This window comes from Ixodes scapularis, unplaced genomic scaffold, assembly GCF_016920785.2.
Source record: "Ixodes scapularis isolate PalLabHiFi unplaced genomic scaffold, ASM1692078v2 PGA_scaffold3__209_contigs__length_174095766, whole genome shotgun sequence".
Taxonomy (NCBI): domain Eukaryota; kingdom Metazoa; phylum Arthropoda; class Arachnida; order Ixodida; family Ixodidae; genus Ixodes; species Ixodes scapularis.
This window is the reverse complement of record NW_024609868.1, coordinates 132835289-132845536: the sequence shown is the minus strand read 5'-3', so window position 1 is coordinate 132845536 and position 10248 is coordinate 132835289.

The following is a 10248-nucleotide window of genomic DNA, read 5'->3' as shown; positions in this document are numbered from 1 at the left end:
CTAAACATTGTCAAACACGCTTCAAATTAAATTGAACACGAACTAGTTAAGGTAAATTACGGAGATGTGACGTGTACTGTATGCTATGAACTTAAAATTTCGACTACGAAAACGATATTACACGCAAGCATGTATCTTCAGCATTAAAGAATTGAGCTGATTAACGTTATTTTTTATCAAAAAAGGACAATATTGATGTTGTACGAAGTACGCATATCCGGATACTTTGACTTTGCTGCTGCATAACGACTTGGTGATTAGAGAATTTTATTCGGGTATTTTGTTTTTCAAATATCAAATCTGATTTTAAGGTGTAAGCATGCGAGAAAATACCTTTTAAACCCAGACGCACAACACATGAAATGACATATTTGTTATTCACCGTCCTGTTAAGCGAGAGAGCTTTGAAAACATCGTTCTCATTTTCGTATTTGTGGTTCCACTAAGAGACATATTATGAATGGGTATTTGCTCCTTGGATAATGAGAGCACGTCGGAGTTCGCTTGGATATAATGGTACGTACGACATTGCTCCATGTTGCTATTTTATTTGTGGGTGAGCTTTTTGAAAGAACGTTCTGAGCTGCACAAATGTCTGCGCTCACGCAGAGCAGTATTTGAAAGCTCGTCGGAGAGTAATTGGATTGGGGCTGAGAAATCAACGTTCCTTGAAGGGCTGAGTCAAGCAGAATTTATTGAATATAAGTTCAAAAACCTCCTTTTCAGTTCGTATTGGAGGACTAATTAAAAATAATGATATGATCGATTTTAATATTTATATGGGCGAGTGAAAAAAATATGTAAAATATACAGTGAGATTGGGAAACGCTTAAATGTTTTTCTGAATGTATCTTTCTTTAAATAAGAGGCAGTGCGTCTAATGGAATCCAAGGTCCTTCATTAATCAAGTCGTAGATTCAGTAACAGCACAGGCTTTGTAAAAATATTTATGGTTAAGGGTAATGTAGTATGTCAAAATCACTACCTAAAACATTTGGTAATTTATATTACTAAATTTAGTTTAAAATCTCCAGCATTAGGTCGGTCATTTGCAATATCAAATATTATATAATTCATAAAACTAACCATATTCGGCGGAACCTGCCCAGGAATTACCAGTTCTGACGAATGATACTTACCTAAAGTTAGAGCGGGAATTATACGAAGTCTATGGAAGCACTTACTGTAAAGCTCACAACTGCTTTTTCCTTCTATACCGGAACTGACGTCAACGTTTCAAAGCTCTTTTGAAAATAATAATAAAAAAAAAACCAGCTGGCGCTATAGGCGCTCTCCCTTAGGAGAGTATTCTCCTCTTCCCGCTTCATCTTTCCGAGTTAGTCGTTACAGCACAGCTTGCGGCTGCAGTGAGATGGTGGGGCCTTCACCCGATAGTCAAAGCATAGGCGCTTGTGCACTCGGAACGCTTTTATCTATATATATGGATCTAGCTAAGTTCAAATACATAAAGATAGAAATCACAATTTATTATCATAATAAAAAGAGCCCAGAAGTAGTGGTCAAGAGAAGAGAAAAGAACAGGGAGCGGTGACTCAGAACTTGTGTGTTGTTTTATTAAGATGAGGCATCAGAAATTAAACACACGCACCATAAAAACCAAGAAAACCATTGATGCATGAATGAGTTTTATTAAAAAAAATAAAAACCACAAAAAGCAACCCAGTGAGTTCAAGAAAAAAAAAGATAGAAAAAGAAGATAAATAAAAAAGAATCAAACACTAGTCTTGCATAAATATACCGTTGTAGACTTTGGGCAGGAAGGCTACTTTCTTATTACGATGCTGCTTTGTTTATTCTGTCATATAACCAGGCACGTCAACTCACCGATTTACTAGACATTATTACATACAAAAAGCAAATATACCTAGGAAAGCAGTCTAGCAACTGAATGAATTATCAAAGACGATCAGCCTCCAGAGGATAAATATACGGATTGCTCAAAAACTGTTTATTCAAGTTATATGAAATTCCCACCGAATATTATTGCAGCCTGCTTGCATACATTCTATATTTTAAGTAATCTCTGTGCAGTTCTTTGGTTTTACGCTGCCGTGAAACAAGGGAATGCATATCCTTCCTGTTTTTCTGCTCATGTAGCCATGTTCTCACACCTTGAATTATATTACTGTTGTTTTCAAACATTGCTCAGCGAAATTCGCTCTTTACCGGCCTGAAGAGATGCAAATTTAACGGTGCCAATTCAGTGTTGTACGTGTTCCTAAAAAAAAGGAACCAAAGCTCGTTCCTCGTTACTTCTGATTTTTGGAACGCGTTCCCGTTAAAAGTTACATCTCTAAAAAAGAACTCATTCTCATTACAGTAAAAAATGGAACGTATCGTTACATATATGAGACATTTATGCTTTGTTGGCCACCATATTTATTAATGGCGAATTCCACTGGGCGTTTTGGAGCTCGCCGGGATCAGTTGACCAGATCCGGAATGGAGCACACGATCCGAACAGGGTGGCGCCGCCTACGGATTCCCAGTGGAATATGACCACTGCTCCGGGACGGGCAGATGTCTTCCCGTCGTTCACCTGCCCGGAAATTACCAGTTCTGTCGAATGTTACTTACCTGAAGTTACCGCGGGAATTATACGAAGCCTATGGAACCACTGACTATCAAGTTCACAACTGCTTTTTCCTTCTATACCGGAACTGACGTCAACGTTTCAAAGCTCTTTCGAAAAAAAAAAAAAAATCTAGGTGGCGCTATAGGCGCTCTCCCTTAGGAGAGTATTCTCCCCTTCCGGCTTCATCTTTCCGAGTTAGTCGTTACAGCACAGCTTGCGGCTGCATTGAGATGGGGGGGCCTTCACCCGAAAGACAAGGAATAGGCATTTGGTATTTTTGTTACAAGGCGCAAAAACACGGACACAAGAGAGAAAGAGACAAACAGGCGCCACTCACAACTATATTTGAAGAGTGCAGAAAGAAAGGAATACAATCCTCGTCATCTTCATCTCGTCCACGCGCGCGCTTAGCCATGTGACATACGCTTATCGCCCAATTTACAAAAACTTATCAAATAATCTAACCTCGGCATTATAGAGTGCAACAGATGTGTCACTTACGCATTGTGCACCCCTTTTTCTAATGAAATACGCCTCTAATAACTCACGCGCTTTTTGGCACTTGCCTCTGCCCAGAATCACTGTCTCAGAAAGACGTGGCTCACACCTGCATTTGCTGCAGTGTTCAGGCAAATGTGCCCCATCAGTCTTCTTTAAATTTTGCGCGTGCTCCCTTAGTCGGTCGTTCACACACCTGCCCGTCTGTCCTACGTAGGACTTCCCACACGTAAGGGGGATTTCATAAACCACCGCCGTGGCACAATCAACATATGGCCTGGCATGTTTTGTGGTGCAGCCTTGCCTCTTAGCGCTGCCACCGGTGATACGAGAGCATAGTTGGCCGAGTTTGCTCGGTGCTGAGAACACGAGCGGCACTCCAAAGCGGTTCGCCACCTTCTTGAGGTTGTGCGACATTCTGTGCACATACGGTACCACCTCAGGTCTCATTCGACACCGCGCCGTTTTCGCCTTTGCCGTCGTGGTATGGCCTTTTACCTTTTGAAGAATGCCTTCTACGACACTCGTCACGACCTTTTCAGGGTAGCCCGCTGACAATAGCCTTGTCACCTGGTTCTTAAAACTTGTCTTCATCCGGTGTGAGCACGACCTTTTACGAGCCGACTCTAGGCATAGCATAGCGATGCCTCTTTTTATCACCTTAGAGTGCGCAGAATCATACGGCAAGAGTTCCTTTTGGGACCGCGGGGCGTACATCCAACACGTGTGTCGTACTAAAACCTTAAAACTTAAATCTAAAAACTGTAAACTACCCTGCTTAGGCAGTTCATGGGTGAATGTTAATCCTTTCCTATTGTGTCTAAAAGCTTCTAAAACAGAGTTTATATTGTCAAGGTACGTCAAGGACGAACGTTCATTAAAAAGAATCAAAAAATCATCTACGTATCTAAACACTTTAAAAATGTTAAAATCACTGAGAGTTTTTTCAAGCGTGCAATCGATCGTTGCTAAAAAAATGTTACACAGGATGGGAGCCACGCACGACCCAATGCATATGCCTCTTTTTTGTAAAAACAGCTGGTTATCAAACGATACAAAGGTGCTATTAAGGTACGCTTCTAGTACAGTTAAAAAATTGTCAACAGTCACTCCTGCCTCATTCTGGAAAGGAATGATGCCACTTTCATCTATACATGCCCTTATGGCCTCAAACAATTCACAGTGAGGAACCGAATAAAACAGATCCTCAATATCTATGGAAAAGGCATACCCTATGCATTGCTTATCTTTGAAGAAATCAGCCACCTCGTCAGACTTTTTCGTGATGAATGGGTCTGTCACCTGCAGGCTGTTCAACGCTTTCAAAAGATACCGACTTATACCCCTGTCAGACGGCAGCTAAAATGGCATTTACACCAAATGACATTCAGTGTAAATGTCATTTAGGCACTGCCACACGGCAACTCAAATGGCATTTAACCTAAATGCCATTTCGGGTAAACAGAGTTCCCCAAACTCATTTACGGCTCGCAAAGCGTACTCTCGATGGCAGCGCTCGACACATATTACGGGATTGTTTTAAAACAAGAAGACATATATTACGGAAACAATTTTTACATCGTTTTAATTACGAAAATAATTTCTTTAACGCGTATTTCGCACGCACTTTACGTTCCTAATTGTTTAACCTACTCACGACTCCAGTTACCCAGTAGGCCTAATGGCTCTGAACCGCTGAACTTGTCGTGTGCTCGCCTCGGTCGGCTCTCGGTTCGTTGGTTCCACTTGCGATGCGCTCCTCATTTACGCGTTTTTACGATATCGGAAGGAGCGCCTGCCAACAAAAAAAGGCGACCTGTCCCGCGAGACGTCGGTACTCAAACTATGTGAGACGAGCACCTCGAATGGTCTTCGGTAGCAGAAGCGGAACGGCGGGTTCTGCACCGGCCTACGGGCGATTTGAGAAGCCCTCCGTTTCCTCGAGATATACGTCGCGCTCCATCACAATACCGAAACCTCAAGGAACATTTTTGGGTAAGATATAACTTTAACGGTGGGCATAGCCAACAGGAGCACGCAAAACAATTATCGGAGCGGACGGCCGCCTAGTATTCGTTTTGTGTGTGTGGGTCGTCGCAGCACTGCGTACCTCGAACGAGTACTGCGTACCTCGAAGGAGTTCATTGCACGGCCGGCTTGGTCGTGGTTCATACTAGCTGAATTCGCCTAGCAGCGCTTTAAATTTCGCGTTTGTTGCTCTGGCAAAAGCTTGCGAAGTTGGCTGAATCTTTACTTGGCTGCCGCGAAGTAGAGATTCTGTGAAGAATGCAATACGACAAAAAGATTATGATGTTAGCCTGAGACTGAGGCAGGAAAAGAGGAAGTTTCAAAGTAGAAGAAAAAGGAACAGTCGAGGATACGTCTCTCACGCCTCAGTCTCAGGCTAACATCATAATGGTTAATTTCCACCAGCTCGCCTGCGCACTCACTACAATACGACAAAAAGAGTTTACTTTTCTTTAAGTGATACAAATCTTGTAAATGCCCTGTTCTAATAAACGTAGTGTAGGTATTCGTCACCCTGACTTTTGACCGGCTTTTACATTCCCATTGACATCCTCCAAAAAGAAATAAAAAGAAATGCTGCGTGAAGTCAGTCTCTCAATGTTTCTATTTCTAGCTTTCTTTGATGTTGGATAATCCCATACTGTTTCAAAGCGAAATATGTTACGTGTGTTTACATGATACGTGCACAATTTTATTCCAAAACATCCTACAAATTGTTTAATAATGCATTGCATATATACAAATATATACATTGAATACAGTTGCTGCACAGTTGCTACTTGAGATATTTACGTGTTCCAGAAAACATTGCTGCTGGGGGCCACCATAGCAGTAGGCAAAGTAGTGAGCTGGCTACATTACAAAGGAATCTACAAGTTCCCGGGATCACTGTCTCTAAATAAGTGGCAGTTTCTTGCAGTCATGGCCACTTTTGTGACATTCTCCTCACTTGTTTTCAGACGTGCAGTGTAAAAGTATCGCAGAAAGCAACCTGGGTGAGGTACCTTCTAGAAAAGCAGCAATAAAATAATTGTGTGAGGCTGACGATGACAGTCCAATAGCCAGCATCAAGGCTGTCACTAGTATTGACGCCAAGATACCTGAGACTAGTGGCGATGTCAGTGATGATGCCACAAGTACCAGAACAGCCCGACGAAGCAGTGGTATAAGGGCTGCACAGCTGCACAGTAATGTGCAGCTGAGCTGACAAGTGTGAAAAGGAAAAGGCCACATAGTCATAGAAGCTGTTTCGGCTCGTTGAAGCAGCCCGACATACCCCACTAGAGCACTCGGAAGATGCGAGTCGCAGTAGCAGTGCCACGAAATGTTGGAGAAGCAACTGCTCGCATTGCGCAGAAGGTCGAGTGGGTAACTACGTTCAGTAAAGAAGGCGGTCATCGTCTTAAAGACGAAAATTGATTTCGTCGCTGCAAATCTTATGGAGGCGAAGGAATTGTGAGAAGGGAATAGAGTTGATTTGGGATCTAGGATGGATCAAGGAGTAAAGAAGGTAGCTATGGCTGTCAGTGGGTTTATAGTGCACAAAGGTGTGGAGCCTGTGACCGTCACCAGTGACTTTTAAGTCTAGGAAGTTGACAGCGCATTTCGATATCAGTGAGGTAAACTTGAGGGAGGGGTAGGCGTTACAGAGTGCAGACCACCACGTTTCCACCCTTATTGGCTGGCTTGGTTACGAGGTTAGTGCGGTTTCGAAGCGAGTTTAGAGCAGTAACTTCTTATGGGGTTGCGTTGCGGTATTTAGAGATTAGTTTGCTAGAGGAGTTGGCAAGAATGCTACGACATGCTTTGATTGAACTGTCAGTTTCAGGGTGTTTGGCGGGAAGCAGGGTCCGGATAGTAGTCTTTGGGTTAATGGTGTCGAACATGGTGCAATTAAAGTTAGACGGATGCTGGGTGAAGGGGGCATCTAAAAGTAGGCATCAGAAGAATTGTTTGCTGTCCACATGTAAAAACAAAAAAGGGTAAGGTCGGCTTTGAAGTGCAGGAACGAAGGACGGGCCCTTCGATAAGATAACGTGTTCAGGGGCAGTGAGGGGTAAATCGTCTCGTATGGCGACATCATCAATGCGTTGGACGGAAGCCTCATCTTTTCGGGGCAAGAGAGTGTATAGTTTCCTTGATTTACAGGTGAGACCATCGGCATAGAGATATGAGTTGACTTCCAGAATTTTGTCAACAAGTTTGCATGAGTGTGAATCGAAAGATGAGTCAAGGGACTTGAGGAGTCTTAGCGACGGTGAGCGTTTGGCGTAACTGGGCACAGTGGTCATTATGATATCTTAGATGTGCCTTCACTAGCTGGAGAGCAGCATTATCTAATATTTGTGACACTTTTGAAGGGCCGGAGGAATTCTCATTGGCAGGTTGTAAGGAGGGCCGGTGTGTTTGCACGCAAGACATGTGGGAGTGCCGCACGGCGTGGTACCAGGGAGCAAAGTCTGAGGCTTTGTGGTCTGGTTGCTGCATACTGGAAGGGATCATAACTTGGGCTGTCGATAGGAAGTTAGGGCGGGTGCTTTAGAAATAACTGTAGAGTCTTCGAGGCGTGAAGTGGTTTCCATGATTAGTTTGCCGAGCCTGGGTATGGAGGGATGAAACGTAAAGATGAGGGGGTTTCGGAATGGTTGCTGCATACTGGAAGGGATCGTAAGTTGGGCTTCGATAGGAAGTTAGGGCGGGTGCTTTAGAAATAACTGTAGAGTCTTTGAGGTGGGAAGTGGTTTCCATGATTAGTTTGCCGAGCCTGGGTACGGAGGGATGGAACGTAAAGATGAGGGGGTTTCGGAATGGTTGCTGCATACTGGAAGGGATCGTAAGTTGGGCTGTCGATAGGAAGTTAGGGCGGGTGCTTTAGAAATAACTGTATAGTCTTTGAGGTGGGAAGTGGTTTCCATGATTAGTTTGCCGAGCCTGGGTATGGAGGGATGAAACGTAAAGATGAGGGGGTTTCGGAATGGTTGCTGCATACTGGAAGGGATCGTAAGTTGGGCTTCGATAGGAAGTTAGGGCGGGTGCTTTAGAAATAACTGTAGAGTCTTTGAGGTGGGAAGTGGTTTCCTTGATTAGTTTGCCGAGCCTGGGTACGGAGGGATGGAACGTAAAGATGAGGGGGTTTCGGAATGGTTGCTGCATACTGGAAGGGATCGTAAGTTGGGCTTCGATAGGAAGTTAGGGCGGGTGCTTTAGAAATAACTGTAGAGTCTTTAAGGTGGGAAGTGGTTTCCATGATTAGTTTGCCGAGCCTGGGTACAAAGGGATGGAACGTAAAGATGAGGGGGTTCCGGAATGGTTGCTGCATACTGGAAGGGATCGTAAGTTGGGCTTCGATAGGAAGTTAGGGCGGGTGCTTTAGAAATAACTGTAGAGTCTTTGAGGTGGGAAGTGGTTTCCATGATTAGTTTGCCGAGCCTGGGTACGGAGGGATGGAACGTAAAGATGAGGGGGTTTCGGAATGGTTGCTGCATACTGGAAGGGATCGTAAGTTGGGCTTCGATAGGAAGTTAGGGCGGGTGCTTTAGAAATAACTGTAGAGTCTTTGAGGTGGGAAGTGGTTTCCATGATTAGTTTGCCGAGCCTGGGTACGGAGGGATGGAACGTAAAGATGAGGGGGTTTCGGAATGGTTGCTGCATACTGGAAGGGATCGTAAGTTGGGCTTCGATAGGAAGTTAGGGCGGGTGCTTTAGAAATAACTGTAGAGTCTTTGAGGTGGGAAGTGGTTTCCATGATTAGTTTGCCGAGCCTGGGTACGGAGGGATGGAACGTAAAGATGAGGGGGTTTCGGAATGGTTGCTGCATACTGGAAGGGATCGTAAGTTGGGCTTCGATAGGAAGTTAGGGCGGGTGCTTTAGAAATAACTGTAGAGTCTTTGAGGTGGGAAGTGGTTTCCATGATTAGTTTGCCGAGCCTGGGTACGGAGGGATGGAACGTAAAGATGAGGGGGTTTCGGAATGGTTGCTGCATACTGGAAGGGATCGTAAGTTGGGCTGTCGATAGGAAGTTAGGGCGTGTGCTTTAGAAATAACTGTAGAGTCTTTGAGGTGGGAAGTGGTTTCCATGATTAGTTTGCCGAGCCTGGGTATGGAGGGATGAAACGTAAAGATGAGGGGGTTTCGGAATGGTTGCTGCATACTGGAAGGGATCGTAAGTTGGGCTTCGATAGGAAGTTAGGGCGGGTGCTTTAGAAATAACTGTAGAGTCTTTGAGGTGGGAAGTGGTTTCCTTGATTAGTTTGCCGAGCCTGGGTACGGAGGGATGGAACGTAAAGATGAGGGGGTTTCGGAAGGGTTGCTGCATACTGGAAGGGATCGTAAGTTGGGCTTCGATAGGAAGTTAGGGCGGGTGCTTTAGAAATAACTGTAGAGTCTTTAAGGTGGGAAGTGGTTTCCATGATTAGTTTGCCGAGCCTGGGTACAAAGGGATGGAACGTAAAGATGAGGGGGTTTCGGAATGGTTGCTGCATACTGGAAGGGATCGTAAGTTGGGCTTCGATAGGAAGTTAGGGCGGGTGCTTTAGAAATAACTGTAGAGTCTTTGAGGTGGGAAGTGGTTTCCATGATTAGTTTGCCGAGCCTGGGTACGGAGGGATGGAACGTAAAGATGAGGGGGTTTCGGAATGGTTGCTGCATACTGGAAGGGATCGTAAGTTGGGCTTCGATAGGAAGTTAGGGCGGGTGCTTTAGAAATAACTGTAGAGTCTTTGAGGTGGGAAGTGGTTTCCTTGATTAGTTTGCCGAGCCTGGGTACGGAGGGATGGAACGTAAAGATGAGGGGGTTTCGGAATGGTTGCTGCATACTGGAAGGGATCGTAAGTTGGGCTTCGATAGGAAGTTAGGGCGGGTGCTTTAGAAATAACTGTAGAGTCTTTGAGGTGGGAAGTGGTTTCCATGATTAGTTTGCCGAGCCTGGGTACGGAGGGATGGAACGTAAAGATGAGGGGGTTTCGGAATGGTTGCTGCATACTGGAAGGGATCGTAAGTTGGGCTTCGATAGGAAGTTAGGGCGGGTGCTTTAGAAATAACTGTAGAGTCTTTGAGGTGGGAAGTGGTTTCCATGATTAGTTTGCCGAGCCTGGGTACGGAGGGATGGAACGTAAAGATGAGGGGG